Source organism: Orcinus orca, chromosome 13, assembly GCF_937001465.1.
Source record: "Orcinus orca chromosome 13, mOrcOrc1.1, whole genome shotgun sequence".
Lineage (NCBI taxonomy): Eukaryota > Metazoa > Chordata > Mammalia > Artiodactyla > Delphinidae > Orcinus > Orcinus orca.
The window spans coordinates 82,453,192-82,469,529 of NC_064571.1; positions in this window are offsets into that span (position 1 = coordinate 82,453,192).

A 16,338-nucleotide genomic window follows, 5' to 3' on the forward strand; every position below is an offset into this window, starting at 1 on the left:
CTAAATAAGAAGGGATTTTCACAGAACCACACAGCAAATAAGGACAGAGCCAGAAACAGAATCTAGATCTCCTGGCTCTCAGGATCATTAATCTTTATGTGCACCAAGCTCTTTTTGCCTTTTTGTAGACTTTGCATGCATTCTCCTACCTGGAAAATAGATTTCTCTTTATTTTCATCGCTCGTCCATATAACAATAATGCAGTATTAATGCACCCGGCATTACCACTGTCGACGTCAAAATGTTCTAGAAGTGTGACTCCTTTGCAGTGCCTTTCTCAAGGAAACTGTGCTAATTTCCAATGATTCTCATGGTTCCCATCTTCTTATTGAGACAGAAAGGAAATAATTCCCTCTGAAGTGATGACTATAGCTCTAAATGGATCATTTGGTCCTGAGCGGGGCCATTCTTCCTCAACACTCTCCAGCTCTCTTAGTAGCATGGTGCTCTCATTTGAATGACATCTTCAAAAGATGCTGGCTGTATGTATTTTTCACAAAAGGCTTAAAAAAGAACTATCCAGGATTGTAGAGACTGGGTAGAAGGATTATTTGCTGGCTTGAAAAAAAATTTTAAATTAAAAAAAAAACTACATGAATATCTTATAGACAAAAGTGTCTGTGACAAACTAAACTCAGATCTCAGTGGCAGGAAAAAGTTTGTTAGCCCCTGGCAACTAGATTCTAATATTAGACAATGAGAATTATGAACCCACTCTTCCTTTTTTTTTGGAAGGAAACTGGACACTCAAAGCTAAGATTTCTTCTTAACGTGTATGCCTAGGGCATCTGGAAGTAGTGTTACGATCACCCCCTTTCACCTTTTACCTTGAGCTCAAGAGTTTGAGTTTCATCTTTCTTGTACATACTTTAATTTCAGTTGCCTAGAATCATCTTTGCAATTAGTCAATATTAAAGAAAATACAATAAGTAGAATAAAGCAATAGGTTATCAAAGAATATATCTGTATCAACTTAAGGAAGGAAGGATAAAATAGACTATGCTACCTTAGCATTGGTCTTCCCACCTGCACCTTCTCAACCGTTCTTTCTATAAATTAATCATCATTCTCTTTGATGGTGGTGGAACTGTCAATCATAGTTCCCAACCCTCTCCTCCAGGGTTGGCACCTGAGCATGTGTTGAGCAGCAAGAGTATCCTTATGCCCCTGGCTCCACAGATTTGTTGGACCCAAACAGGACCAATAATATTCTTCCTTGAGATGACTATGTGGATATAAAGAGAGGAAATGGTTCCTTCTGCTGGAAGGTTACAGATCGGGGGCTTCCAACAGCCATATCATCTGCTATTTGGAGGTAACTTATGACTAATAAAACCAAGCAGAGATAAGCTAAGTGGAAAGATAAGGAAAGAAAGGAAGAGAGAGCAAAATCTGATGTTCTTATTCAAGTTCTTAGATCTGAACTGATCTGAAGCCAAACAAGAGGGGGCGGGGCTACTCCTTCCAATGTTTAAGCTTCCCGACCTGGCTGAACCTCAAATTTGATGTATCCAAAGATTTCCAGTACATTCCATTGTTTCTGTTCTCGAGATACTCTCAGTTGAGTTTTTGCACTGGCAGCTGAAGATTTTCTGAATAAGAGAAGGAGGCAGCATGAATCAGCTTAGTGGATGAATCAAAGGAATCCTGTCTTCAAGTGAAATCTTACACGAAGTCCCAGTGTAGAAAGAGACAGAATGGCATCTCTACAGTTGACGCGGGGATGGGGAGAGGAGGAGAGGTGTGGCCCCCAGCGTGATCCTCTGTGCAGCCTCGATTAAACCTTGAGCCATCTCTGTGGCACCTGAGTGCTCCAAGTAACCAATTTTAAAACTACCTGTGTAGTACAGACTCCAGAGCTCACTAGATTATAAAGTCAGTGACGACGGGGATGGGATCTGTATTATTCTCTTCCACATCTCCACGTTTAGCACAATGAATGGGGAGTAAGTACACAAGTATTTTCCATGTAGGATATTTTTTATGTAGAATGAATGATGTAATTTTTTTTCTATTTGTGTCTCCTTAACTAACTGCTATAATCCTCTTCTTTTTTTTTTAACAGAAGAAAAAAACAAGTTTTAATTTCATATTTATGGAGGTCTCATAGATACGAGACCTAAGAAGCGACCAAAGCAGGCAGTTTTCATACCTTTTAGACAAAGAAACAATGCATTTATGACAATTGAGAATCTAAGCAGTTTGTTGTAGAGACTTCTTGACCCTGAATTCCCTACCTCTGGCCATGAGGATGTTTCTCTACTTCTTAATGCAGGGAGGGTACCTTTCACATGGGAGATTTATATAATCCCCTTCCTAAATATGACTTTCTTCCAGAGCTGCTGAGAGGTTTAATTGGAACACAATAGGTAGAGTATTTAACATGATTCTTCTTCCACCGATTCCCTCCAAAACTCTTTAAAAGTCTGTTGCATTGAGTAGAATACATGCCAGACTTGGAATCAGGAGCCCCGTAGTTTAGGCCCATTACGATGTGATTTCACGCAAACCCTTCTCCCATTGGGGCCTTCATTTCCCCATCAGTCAATTGAGAGGGCTGAGCTAGCTGAGCCCTCAACTCTCTTCCAAGTCTCCCATTCCACGGCTGAGTGTAGAGGAGGATATTGATGACTCACTTAGCAGAATAAACAAGCTCTCACGATGTGCAGTCTGCTAAAGTAATGAGCAATGTGCGGAACTCTTTCTAAACAGAAAAAAATTTTCACACCAGACAGAGTCCAAAACCTCTGAGGGTTAAATGAGGGGAACTATAATACTAAGCAGATGAATCCTCTAAAATAATATTGCAACACCTCCTGGCATCCCCACCCCTGTTTCCATAGGATGGCTACTGAGTGATTTAGCTGCCATGCCTCAGGACACCTGAGGTCACCTCCAGCCCTGCCCCTGCCCCACCCAGACCAGCACACCCTTTGCACTGAGCTGCAGAGAGGAACACATGGGCTCCCTTCCAAAGGTGTCCCAGGGAGCCCATGGGTGGACTCGTTCACTGCCAGTTGGTTATCATATTTCCTTTCTCTCTCCTCTAAGCAAATGTTGATTCCCGAGGTTCTTGGCTTCACAGGAAGCAAATTAAGATAGACTGAAAGTGGCCGTCTGATGATAAGAAGGCATTATTGCATCTTCCACATGTACTATCCCTGTGACTATCACGGTAGACGTATGAAGTAGGTAATATCATCCCCAAATAACAGATGAAGAAACTGAAACACAGGAAAGTTAAGAAACTTGCCTAATATTACTCTGCTTCAAAGAGGTGGAACCAGAATTTCTTTCTCCATTTCTGTGTTTCAACCCCTACTATGTCTTTAGGCATATGAAGCTATGTTTTCCTCTAGTAAATGCGAGAAAATAAGCTTTTTTAAAAACAGGATGAAATTGTTTTCTCCAACTGGTACAGTATTGACAGTGTAAACTGAGTATTGGTGAAGGCAGGTCATTTATTGGGTGAGACCTGGGATCCGGAAGGAAAAAGGCCCAAGTGCCTGAAGTTCTGTTTAACTCTCTGAGCAGATGGCCTGGGATGGGATTGCTGTAAACACTCCTGCATTGATTCAGCCTAATCTGGGCTGTCCTCCTGGGCTCTTCAACAACATAAGCATCGCAAAACTAGAGGCGGAGGCCCGGCTTTCAGCAAAGCCAGTGGCAAGAGTCATTCATAACCCCCTCTGGCAGAAATTTTAATCCTAGGACATCAGTCAAAGCTAGCATCTAGAGGCTTCTTGCCCCAGTCTTCCTAGATGGCCTCAGTCCCCACGGAACTCTCTCCTTTTATTATATCAGTAGGTTGTGCCACCATTTCAATGTCCAGCACACACTCCTTGGGACTTTTAGGGAATGGAAACGTAACTAGGCAAAGTCTGTATCTATGTCTGTGACAAAATTGATCCAGAAAACATTGCTTACGTTGCTGTATGCTCTCTCTAACATGTGTGAAAAAATGCTTTTCAGAGTTTGATGGCAGGAAAAGTGTGTTTTTGTTAATTAATACATTTTATTTACTCAGACATGTTGCATTTCATAACCGATTGTGCTTAGCTTTGGACAGTAGCAGTCAGAAATATACCAGAGTATATTTCTATATATGTCTATATACAGTATATATATATATGCATATATATATATATATATATTTTTTTTTTTTGGCTGTGTTGGGTCTTCGTTGCTGTGCGCGGGCTTTCTCTAGTTGAGGTGAGCAGGGGTTGCTCCTCATTGTGGTGCGCAGGCTTCTCATTGTGTTGGCTTCTCTTGTTGCGGAGCACGGGCTCTAAGCACATGGGCTTCAGTAGTTGTGGCATGTGGGCTCAGTAGTTGTGGCTCATGGGCTCTAGAGTGCAGGCTTCTCATTGTGTTGGCTTCTCTTGTTGTGGAGCACGGGCTCTAGGCACACGGGCTTCAGTAGTTGTGGCATGTGGGCTCAGTAGTTGTGGCTCATGGGCTCTAGAGCGCAGGCTCAGTAGTTGTGGCTCGCAAGCTTAGATGCTCATGGCATGTGTCAAACCCATGTCCCCTGCATTGGCAGGTGGATTCTTAACCACTGCGCCACCAGGGAAGTCCCAATATATGCATATATTATAGTGTATACTGATGGGCCTTCTGATGACGCTACCTTTTTTGCCTCACATATTCCTACTCCTCCTTCAGGACTCAGACTGGCCATACTTTTCCTCAGTGAGTCCTTCTTTACCCCCCCCCCGAGGCTGGATTAAGTGGCCTTACAACTCCTCAAGTTTACCTCTATCCCAGAGGTGCTCACGGGGCATTGCAAGGGCCCAGTCTTGTCAGCTACCCCATTATGCCCTGAGCCCCAGCGTTGGAATTTGAGCCATGATTTTCTCCTTTATCATTCATCACACTGCCTTTTAATTGCCCAGGGCCACTGAAAACTTTATGGGAGTCAATGGTAGGGGTCATTGAGTCCAGTGGTCTGCCCTCGTGATCTGGTCAGTGAAGTCTCCCCCGGGGAATGTCAGAATCACATTTGGACTGGATGATATACGTGTGGCTTAAAAAAAGCACATTTAATAACATAGCAAATTTATATTTAGAAAATGAGAGATGTGCATTCTAAAAAATATACTTACAACAGAAAATAAAGTTTGACAAAATCAGCTTCCTCATCATGAGAATAAGATGAAGATAAACACTTGGGGAAAATATCGGAAAATCCAGCTCCATGGAAGGGGTGCAGAAATTGCCAAACTTACCCCAAAAAGCCCGGACCATCCTTTCAAAGGTTTCTCTACCAGGAGCAGCCTCATATGTACATTGAACTTCCCGAGGCCGTTTCTCTAAGCATCTTCATAGATTTCATACTGAAACTGGTGAACGTTGTCAAAATAATAGAAAAGAATTGAACTCACATTGCGATGGCTTCTAATTTACTCTTCAGAATACCATCCCTGGCAAAATGATACCAAGCTGCATCGCCTTTGTGAAGATCCAGCAGTCTGTTAAACCTCTTATTCATTCTTTCTGCAAATATTCGTTGATGGCCAGTCACTTCCCAGATTCTATATGAAGGTTCAAGAATACCTGTAATAAAGAAGTGTTTAATAATATGGTATAATATTTAATAGCATGTAACAATATGTAATAAAAGCAGTACCTGCTCAGAAGACCTGTATTCTAGATTTCAGTCCCTTAAATGGCATAAAGAGTTTAAACATTCAATCAGATAGTGTCTGTAGGACTTTGCCCACCACCCCAGCTGCCAGCTGGATTCAATATATTAAAAAACTACAAAGCTTCCTATGCAATAAAGAAAATGGTTGGTAATTTGTAGAAAGGATGCTTTTTCGAGCTCACCAGTTGTTTCTTCCTGTCCTCTTCCCTTACTATCCTCCCTGCCTTGATATAATCATCTTGGCTGTGAGATTCACACCAGACTCCTGTGCTCTGAATCACCATGTGAGACACGTCTCTCTGGTTTGGCCCTGAGGACACCTCTGGGCCATCTTCATTCATTCAACACACACTTGATGAATATTGACTCTGTGGTTGGACCCATGTGGGCCACTGGGAATATAGAGACACATTAGACAGAGCCCTGCCCTCAAGGAGACCACAGTCCAGAAGTGGAGCAGGGCCCATGGGAAGGGTGGTTGCTCAAACACACACAGCTTTCTGGAAGAGGTGACCCCAGAGCTGTGTCTTGAAGGATGATGTTGTGAGAACAGCTATGATGTTTCTATCCCTCCCTGGCCTTCAGTGTCCTTCCTCACCCATAGAAGTGCGGAACCAAACTAGATGATTCTTGTTTCTTTGCCAACCAAGTAGCAATATGTAAAGATAGAACCCGTACGCTGGAAGGTATGTAAAAGACTTAAGATGAGGGTTCATTTTTACAATTAATAAGGAGCTTATATTTTAAACATGCCTTTAAGGCATTACATTTTCAGAGCTAGTGGGATTCCCAGTTCTCTGATCATTAAGAAGAAATAAATTCTGACTTCAGAGTGAAGTACACATCCTCCCTGGAACATCCCACCCATAGGAAGGAGAAACAATGGGTTACCTCTTTAGGCCAGGTTTCCTCCTCTGGGAAGGAAGTGGAGATCTATGGGGCCTGGCAGGTTCTGAAGCTCCAGACCCCCTTCCACCTTGGCTTTGGAGGCAGAGGTTTGGGGCTCTAGAGGAATCTAGAAAGGTGGCCTGGGAGGATTTCCTGGGGTGGCTGGGGGTGCCTTGAAAGGGTGCCAGAGGAGATCCACCCACCTCATGAGTATCGCTGATACTCATCTTCTCACCCCCCGCACTACTGCTCCCGTGGTGCCCTGGGAAGCAGAGGCGGGAGATGAAGAGCTTTGCTCTATGAGGGCAGCTTTGGGACACTGATTAACATCCTTGCCCAGGAAGGACAGTGGCATTGCACTGCAGTTCAAAGGGACAACGGAAAGTTGAGGACAGTTAACAAACCATTTAAAACTGAGTGTGAAGACCAGAGGGCCTCTTTGGTAGCTTACAAAGAAGGTCTTATTTGGTTTCGTGGGAGAACAGAAAATGCTCAAACTCAGGGTGTAATCCTTAGTGTAGAGCTTCAAAGGCAATTGAATATGCAGCCAAGACAGCTCTGTTATACCAAGGTCAAGGCCCTGCTTGGGAAAATCTGGATCCCTGTTATATCTTAGTGGATTCCCCCAAAGATTTTGGCTTGCCAGAATCCTGATGTCTCACAGTCTGAGAGCAAGCTCTCCTATTAAAAGCCAGCACCCCTCCTCTGTGGGAGACACTGCACGACAAGAGTCCCCTTTCAGATACCATGTCAATAATTTGTGTTCAGTAGCTGCAGGACCCAGCTACACAACCCATATAAGTATGTACTATAATGATTTCCTAGACATTTCAAGGACCTTTGGTCACATGGTAGGATTCACAGAGAAATCCAGAAACCCAAAGTGTCATCATGGCTCCGCATAGCATCCGGTAAGGGAGAAAGGGTACTACATTCCAAGGTAGCTCCAATAATCAGCCAACAGGTATTGGTGGGAATGCGTGTTTGCAGTCCTGGATTTTAAAGATTCTTGGTCAAGGGGATTAGAACCTAAAAGTACATCAGGAGACCATATTGACCTGGGGACACTCTCCTTGGGTATAAGGTTTACTATCTGTTGTTGGCAGAATAGTGACCCCCAAGCCCAAGATGTCCAAGTCCTGACCCCTAGAATTTGTCAATATGTCAGTTTACATGGCAAAAGGGAATTAAGGCTGCAGATGGAATTAGAATGGTTAATCAGGCGACCTTGAAATATGGTGATTATCGTGGATTATCCAAGTGGGTTCAGTGTAATTACGAAGGTTCTTAAAAGTAGAAGGGGGAGGCAAGAAAGGGTCAGAAAAAGGGCTGTGATGTTGGAAGCAGAGAAACCATGTGATGCTGGCCGAGGGGAGCTTCTAGCTGAGAAGAGCAGTTGGGCTCTAAATGCTGGAAAAGGCAAGGAAATGGATTCTCCCCAGACTCCAGAGAAGAAAGGAGCACTGCTGGCACCTTGGTTTTAATCTAGTGAGACCTGTGTTTGACATCTTACCCACAGAACTATGAGATAATTTTCTCTAGGTATATGCCCAGTAGTGAGATTGCTAGGTCATATGGTAATTCTATTTTTAGTTTTTTAAGGAACCTCCATACTGTTCTCCATAGTGGTTGTATCATTTTGCATTCCCACCAACAGTCCAGGAGGGTTCCATTTTCTCCACACCCTCTCCAGCATTCGTTGTTTGTAGATTTTCTGATGATGCCCATTCTAACTGGTGTGAGGTGATACCTCGTAGTTTTGATTTGCATTTCTCTAATAGTTAGTGATGTTGAGCAGCTTTTCATGTGCTTCTTGGCCATCTGTATGTCTTCTTTGGAGAAATGTCTATATAGGTCTTCTGCCCATTTGTTGATTGGACTTTTTGTTTTGTTAATATTGAGCTGCATGCACTGTTTATATATTTTGGAGATTAATCCTTCGTCCATTGATTCATTTGCAAATATTTTCTCCCGTTCTGAGGGTTGTCTTTTCGTCTTGTTAATGGTTTCTTTAGCTGTGCAAAAGCTTTTAAGTTTCATTAGGTCTCAATTGTTTATTTTTGTTTTTATTTCCAGTACTCTAGGAGGTGGGTCAAAAAAGATCTTGCTGTGAAAAATGTCAAAAAGTGTTCTTCCTATGTTTTCCTCTAAGAGTTTTATAGTGTCTGGTCTTATAGTTAGGTCTTTAATCCATTTTGAATTTATTTTTGTGTATGGTGTTAGGGAGTATTCTAATTTCATTCTTTTACATGTGGTTGTCCAGTTTTCCCAGCACTTATTGAAGAGACTGCCTTTTCTCCATTGTGTAGCCTTGCCTCCTTTGTCATAGATTAGTTGACCATAGGCGTGTGGGTTTATCTCTGGGCTTTCTATCCTGTTCCATTGATCCATATTTCTGTTTTTGTGCCAGTACCATATTGGCTTGATTACTATAGCTTTGTAGTATAGTCTGAAGTCAGGGAGTCTGATTCTTCCAGTTCCATTTTTTTCCCTCAAGACTGCATTGGCTATTTGGGGTCTTTTGTGTCTCCATACAAATTTTAAGATTTTTTTGTTCTAGTTCTGTAAAAAATACCATTGGTAATTTGATAGTGATGGTATTGAATCTGTAGATTGTTTTGGGTAGTATAGTCATTTTCACAATATTGATTCTTCCAATCCAAGAATATAGTATATCTCTCTATCTGTTTGTATCATCTTTCAATTCTTTCATCAGTGTCTTATAGTTTTTGCATACAGATCTTTTGTCTCCCTAGTTAGGTTTATTCCTAGGTATCTTATTCCTTTTGTTGCAAAGATAAATGGGAGTGTTTCCTTAATTTCTCTTTCACATTTTTCGCCATTATTGTATAGGAATGCGAGATTTCTGTGCATTAATTTTGTATCCTGCAACTTTACCAGATTCATTGATTAGCTCTAGTAGTTTTCTGGTGGCATCTTTAGGATTCTCTATGTATAGTATCATGGCATCTGCAAACAGTTTTACTTCTTCTTTTCCAATTTGTATTCCTTTTATTTATTTTTCTTCTCTGATTGCCATGGCTAGGACTTCCAAAACTACGCTGAATAATAGTGGCGAAAGTGGACATCCTTGTCTTGTTACTGATCATAGAGGAAATGCTTTCAGTTTTTCACCATTGAGAATGATGTTTGCTGTGGGTTTGTCATATATGGCCTTTATTATGTTGAGGTAGGTTCCCTTTATGTCTACTTTCTGGAAAGTTTTTATCATGAATCAGTGTTGAATTTTGTCAAAAGCTCTTTCTGCATCTATTGAGATTATCATATGGTTTTTATTCCTCAGTTTGTTAATATGGTGTATCACATTGATTGATTTGCGTATATTGAAGAATCTTTGCATTCCTGGGATAAATCCCACTTGATCATGGTGTATGATCCTTTTAATGTGTTGTTGAAGTCTGTTTGCTAGTATTTTGTTGAGGATTTTTGCATCTATATTCATGAGTGATATTGGTCTGTAATTTTTTTTTGTGTGTAGCATCTTTGTCTGGTTTTGGTGTCAGGGTGATGGTGGCCTTGTAGAATGAGTGTGGGAGTGTTCCTTCCTCTGCAGTTTTTTGGCAGAGTTTGAGAAGGATGGGTGTTAGCCCTTCTCTAAATGTTTGATAGAATTCACCTGTGAAGCTGTTTTGGTCCTGGACTTCTGTTTACTGGAAGATTTTTAATGAGAGTTTCAATTTCATTTCTTGTGATTGGTCTGTTCATATTTTTTATTTCTTCCTGGTTCAGTCTTGGAAGGTTATATCTTTCTAAGAATTTGTCCATTTCTTCCAGGTTGTCCATTTTATTGGCATACAGTTGCTTGTAGTAGTCTCTTAGGATGCTTTGTACTTCTGCAGTGTCTGTTGTAACTTCTCCATTTTCATTTCTAATTTTATTGATTTGAGTCCTCTCCCTCTTTTTCTTGATGAGTCTGCCTAAAGGTTTATCAATTTTGTTTATCTTCTCAAAGAACCAGCTTTTAGTTTTATTGATCTTTGTTATTGTTTTCTTTGTTTCTATTTCATTTATTTCTGCTCTGACCTTTATGATTTCTTTCCTTCTACTAACTTTGGGTTTTGTTTGTTCTTCTTTCTCTAGTTCCTTTAGGTGTCAGTTAGATTGTTTATCTGAGATTTTTCTTGTTTCTTGAGGTATGATTGTATTGCTATAAACTTCCATCTTCGAACTGCTTTTGCTGCATCCCATAGGTTTTGGATCATCATGTTTCTGTTGTCATTTGTCTCTAGGTATTTTTTGATTTCCTCTTTGATTTCTTCAGTGATCTCTTGGTTGTTTAGTAACGTATTGTTTAACCTCCATGTGTTTGTGTTTTTTATGTTTCGTTCCCTGTCATTGATTTCTAATCTCATAGCACTGTGGTCGGAAAAGATGCTTGATGTGATTTCAATTTTCTTAAGTTTACTGTGGCTTGATTTGTGACCCAAGATGTTATCTATCCTTGAGAATGTTCTGTGTGCCCTTGAGAAGAAAGTGTAATCTGCTGTTTTCAGATGGAATGTACTATAAACATCAGTTAAATCTATTTGGTCTATTTGTGTCATTTAAAGCTTGTGTTTCCTTATTAATTATCTGTCTGGATGATCTGTCCATTGGTGCAAGTGAGGTGTTAAAGTCCCCCACTATTATTGTATTACTGTCGGTTTCCTCTTTTATAGCTGTTAGCATTTGCCTTATGTATTGAGGTGTTCCTATGTTGGGTGCATATATATTTAAAATTGTTATATCTTCTTCTTGGATTGATCCCTTGATCATTGTGTCGTGTCCTTCCTTGTCTCTTGTAACATTCTTTGTTTTAAAGCCTATTTCATTTGATGGGAGTATTACTACTCCAGCTTTCTTTTGATTTCCATTTGCTTGGAATATCTTTTTCCATCCCCTCACTTTCAGTTGGTATGTGTCCCTAGGTCTGAAGTGGGTCTCTTGTAGACAGCATATATATGGGTCTTCTTTATGTATCCATTCAGCGAGCCTGTGTCCTTTGGTTGGAGTGTTTAATCCATTCACATTTATGATAATTATTGATATGTATGTTCCTATTACCATTTTCTTAATTGTTTGGGGTTTGTTTTTGTAGGTCTTTTTCTTCTCTTGTGTTTCCCACTTAGAGAAGTTCCTTCAACATTTGTTGTAGAACTGGTTTTGTGGTGCTGAATTCTCTTAGCTTGTACTTGTCTGTAAAGGTTTTGATTTCTCTGTAGAATCTGAATGAGATCCTTGCTGGGTAGTGTAATCTTGGTTGTAGGTTCCTCCCTTTCATCCTTTATATCATGCCATTCCCTTCTGGCTTGTAGAATTTCTGCTGAGAAGTCAGCTGTTAACCTTATGGGAGTTCCCTTGTATGTTATTTGTCATTTTTCCCTTGTTGCTTTCAATAATTTTCCTTTGTCTTTTATTTTTGTCACTTTGATTACTATGTGTCTCGGCGTGTTTCTCCTTGGGTTTATCCTGCTTGGGACTCTCTGCACCTCCTGCACTTGGGTGGCTATTTCATTCCCCACGTTAGAGAAGTTTTTGACTATAATCTGTTCAAATATTTTCTTGGGTCCTTTCTCTCTCTCTTCTCCTTCTGGGACCCCTATAATGTGAATGTTGGTGCATTTAATGTTGTCCCAGAGGTCTCTTAGGCTGTCTTCATTTCTTTTCATTATTTTTTCTTTATTCTGTTCTGTAGCAGTGAATTCCACCATTCTGTCTTCTAGGTCACTTATCCGTTCTTCTGCCTCAGTTATTCTGCTATTGACTCCTTCTAGTGTATTTTTCATTTCAGTTATTGTATTGTTTATCTCTGTTTGTTTGTTCTTTAATTCTTCTAGGTGTTTGTTCATTAATTCTTCTGGTCTTTGTTAAACATTTCTTGCATCTTCTGGATATTTGCCTCCATTCTTTTTCTGAGGCCCAGGATCATCTTCACTCTCATTATTCTGAATTCTTTTTCTGGAAGGTTGCCTATGTCCACTTTATTTAATTGTTTTTCTGGGGTTTTATCTTGTTCCTTCATCTGGTACATAACCTTCTACCTTTTCATTTTGTTTATCTTTCTGTGAATGAGGTTTTCGTTCCACAGGCTGCAGAACTGTAGTTCTTTTTGCTTCTGCTGTCTGCCCTCTCACATTGGGTCTTGACTTATGGGTTAAGAGCCAGCATAGTAAGGAAGCCCAAATGAGTCTTTTTTTTTTTTTTTTTTTTGTGGTACACGGGCCTGTCACTGTTGTGGCCTCTCCCATTGCAGAGCACAGGCTCCGGACTCGCAGGCTCAGTGGCCATGGCTCACGGGCCCTGCTGCTCCGCGGCATGTGGGATCTTCCCGGACCGGGGCACAAACCCGTGTCCCCTGCATCAGCAGGCGGACTCTCAACCACTGCGCCACCAGGGAAGCCCTCAAATGAGTCTTCTGAAACTGGTTACCCACCTACCCCATGCAAGTCTGGAAAGTAAATAACAAAAACATCCTCAGGCAGATGGTGGTAATTAGTGCTACCCAAAAGAGTCTAAAGAATGAAGGAGTGATGGTTTGTTCCTCTCACATTTCCATAATATGGAAGTTTACTTCTTACAGAACCAGAGGGACACTGGAGAACGTCTATGGACCACCACAAGCTCAACCAATCATTAGCCTCTGTCAAAGATGCTTTACCAGATGTGGTATCACTGTGAGAGCGATTCAAATGGCCTCAGGTACATACTATGTGGCCATTGCTTTGATAAATGCATTCTTTTTTATCCAAATCATGGCACTGACATGAAACGGACAACAAAAAGTATTCACAGTTGGCCCAGAGCCATATTAATGCTACTGCTCTCTTTCACAACATAGCCTGAAGACAGCTGGGCCATCTGGACACCCCCACAGAGCATCACATTCACCCATTGCCTGGATAACAATATGCTGATCAGGAAGGCTAGCCTATTAAGATGACTGTAATTGTAAAGAGCGGGAGATAAACCTTATGAAGATTCAGGGCGCTGCCACATCACCAAAGTTCTCAAAGGTCCAATGGTCAGGAACATCATCTTCAAAGTAAAATATCAGTGGCTGCATCATTCATACAGTACTTAGGAAAAGAAAGCACAATGTCTACTAGGTCTCTATGTAGAGGTAAGGTGTTGACAGTTCATCACAGGATGAGTGAAGAAAGGCTATGATTATGTCTTGGAGGATCTTGGAGATATATATATATATATATATATATATATATATATATATATATATATTCTTTTTCAGATTCTTTTCCATTACAGGGTATTACAAGATATTGAATATAGTTCCCTCTGCTATGCAGTAGGTCCTTGTTGTTTGTCTATTTTATGCATAGTCGTGTGTATCTGTTAATCCAACCTCTTACTTTATCCCTTCCCACCCCCTCCAAAGTTTCTCTTTGAGGAAGGAAAGATATTCCTTCCCAAGGCTTCTGTCCACATCCAGTTGAATTGTGACTAAGTTCAGGAAAAGGTGAAAACTTCATTTAGCCTCAGTGGTACTCTCAACTCCTCTCTAGTCCCTTACCTCTGGGAGCTGCAAGAAAACGTTCTCAAATGGGTGGAACAGGGGAGAGGGGACATTGGTCACAGCTCCCAAATTTTAATATTCAGGTCTCTGAGCTGAAAGGCATCAGGGTTTCCTCTGACAGCATTGGGTGGCTTTGGAGATTGTGAAACCACGGTTCAAACAGAAGATTCGACATTAGCTGGATGACATCCTTCAATTAATATCTTAGAGGCTCACTTTACTCATTTGTAAAACTTCTTGCCTACCTTGAAAGGCTTCTCGATAGACTGAATAGGAGGTGTGGGTTCCTATTTCCTCCCTCCCCTCATCTCTCATTTCAGAGTTTGGTTTCCTGTAGTATACACACACCCAGGGACTCAAATGCACAGAAATAACACAGACACAACAGGGATTGTCCATGGGCTCAGCAAGGGACTTCATCTCCAAAGTTGAGTTACCTGGCCTTTATCTGTTGTTACAACACTGCACAATTATCTGACTTGTATAAATGGGATCATCTAAAGGCACAGATAATGAATACGAAAACTTTGGCTTAGACATTTGATATGTTGATATATATATAATCCATACTTATTTCTGATGATCATCTGATACCCATTAAATATTGTTCACTGGGTTAGTCGCAGAGGAGAACGGACTGAGTCAGGGAAAAAGGCCACTGGGAAGGACCTAAGATCAAAGTGAGAGGAGATGGGTGAATAACAAATCCCCTGAGGTCTGTAAGGCACAGCCCACCGACAGAGCTCGTGCACACCTTCGTCCTCCAGGTCAGGATCCATTACTTAGTCTTGGGGTGGCCTCTGCTAATGCCCTTGACTTCTCTGGACCTTGGTTGCTTTATCAAAGCTGCTTTGTCAACTCTTAATCAGGAGTTAGACTTGATCAATCATTTTCAAGCATACCTAGCGGCCGAACCTTCGTCTTCCTCCTTCTATGTCTACATTTGAACTACACACGTGTAAGAGTGGAGCTGCTTCGGCTGTGGCGGGGGACAGGCCTCGGTGGCACTCTCCTTGACGGCACTTGATAAGTTCTCAACTCCAGGGCCATTGCCCAGTTGTAAGAGCTCTGCCCTATTATGCCCTCAGCTGCTGTTACCAACACTCACCATGTCAGCCCGGCTCACGACTAAGCCTTTGACACGCCCTACCTCATCTCAGTTCATCCTCACAACACCCTTGGTCCTAATAAAAATGTGATGATTTGCCTGGTCACGGCTAATATGAGTGTGAGGATTCAGAGCACGAGTCCTCTACCTTCCCAGCCCCCGCCTTCACTCCCAGTGGCCCAGGCCCCTGGCCCTGCCCCAGGACCGGATTAAGGAGCAATGGGGTGAAGTACCTATCCCCAAAGGCATGATTGAATCAAAGATTTCTTCTGGCTAAGCCTTGAGACGTTAAGAAAAAGGGAGCTTGCTGGTTCTGGTTCCCCACCAAGGTGCAAGCTTTCATATAGAAGCTGGAAGTGTGTGTCAGCAACTCCCTCCCCGCAGTAACCACACATGGGAAGGTTTGACAGAACACAATTCAAACAGGCACTCATTAGGCAGCAGGCCCACTTCTGCTTAATCACAGGCAGTGAAAGAGCAAAGGAATTGGATCAGCCTATCTGTGCCCTAGCAGAAGTCACTACTGGCGGGCTTCCGTCCTTGCAAAGGCTGTTTTCTAATGATGCACCCCTTAGAAGGGTTGGAAGGAAATTTAGCGGTACATAGAGCCCCCAGCACAGATTAAACATCAACGAACAGTTGTTTACTGAATGCCCCCCATGAGCCAGGCATGGGGTCAGGTGCTGCTGGGGATACAGAGGTGATGTCTCTGGATGATAAGCATTCTGTGAATTTAGAAGATGGGTGCAGTTGATTAGAAATCCTCCGCTTCAGCCATGTCCTCCCAAATGCCACAAACCCACTGCTTTGCAAGGACTTTGATGAGCACCGTCCACAGCTTGGCACTGAGGGACATTTACTTGGGCAAGTCTTAGATTCTTTTCTCTCACAGTCCCCTCAGCTTAGAGGACTGCTGTTTCTCTTCCTTTATTACCCAAAGCCTTTTCTTTCTGGACTGATTCAGCGGCCACCCCTTCCAAGATACCACCTGACCGATTTAGACGGGTGGGGCACTCATCTATGGGCTGCCATGAACCTGTGTTTACCCACCACTGTCTTTGTCTGTTTCCATGTCTGTTTCCCCAACCTGCATTGAAATGACAGAGGAGGCACGTACTGAACGTTTCAGGATTGAATTGACCCTCTCTGGGCTGGAGGTACGTC